Source organism: Arachis ipaensis, chromosome B04 (genome assembly GCF_000816755.2).
Source record: "Arachis ipaensis cultivar K30076 chromosome B04, Araip1.1, whole genome shotgun sequence".
NCBI classification, from domain to species: domain Eukaryota; kingdom Viridiplantae; phylum Streptophyta; class Magnoliopsida; order Fabales; family Fabaceae; genus Arachis; species Arachis ipaensis.
Genome location: NC_029788.2, coordinates 121,451,902 through 121,452,709, shown reverse-complemented (window position 1 = coordinate 121,452,709; position 808 = coordinate 121,451,902).

The following is an 808-nucleotide window of genomic DNA, read 5'->3' as shown; positions in this document are numbered from 1 at the left end:
AAAATTTTTAAAGTATAATTTTTAAAAGTTCATTAATAAAATATGTTATAAAATATAAAAATATATTGAGTAAATGGGGAGGTATAAGACATATACAGTGGTTCTAAATTATTTATTATTAGTAAAATGCCTTACAAACTATATTGGGTGAATGGAGAGGTATAAGTTGAACACAGTATTTTTAAGTTAGTTAGAAAAATTTTAGCCAATTAAATTAATGATAATCTCTGATACATAATACAACTATTAAATGTGTTATGAAATTTGAAGGGATTATGATCTTCTATTGTCTATTAGAAGATCGTCAGTATTTAAATGTCTAAGATTATTAAAAAATAAATATCAATATGTCGCGCATCATATATGTGACATATTGAGAATTCTCATGTTATTTTCTTATTAACTAGGATAATTTATCTCTTTTACATAGATAATATAGATAGAGTGCACCATTTTTTCCCAAGATATATATATGGAGGTAAGTACTGGAAGTAACGAAATCGTTGGTTACAATCCTTTCACTTGGCAGGCTAAAAGGTTTCAATAATTCAATGAGGTGTATGATTATTATTTATGATTTAAATCTTCAAATCACCATCAACTTCATTATATAAATATGTATCTTCGGGAAGAAGGAAACGTAATAATTTCCAGTTTTGTATTAAATTAGTTTTGAGATATCAAATGGCATTCTACTTTTTAAAAAGTCAAACTAACAAATATTAGAGAAAAGTTTAGGATAATATCATAATAAAGACTAAAGAGTGAAGATTGTTTTTATTTAATAAAAAAATTCAGAAAAAAATTA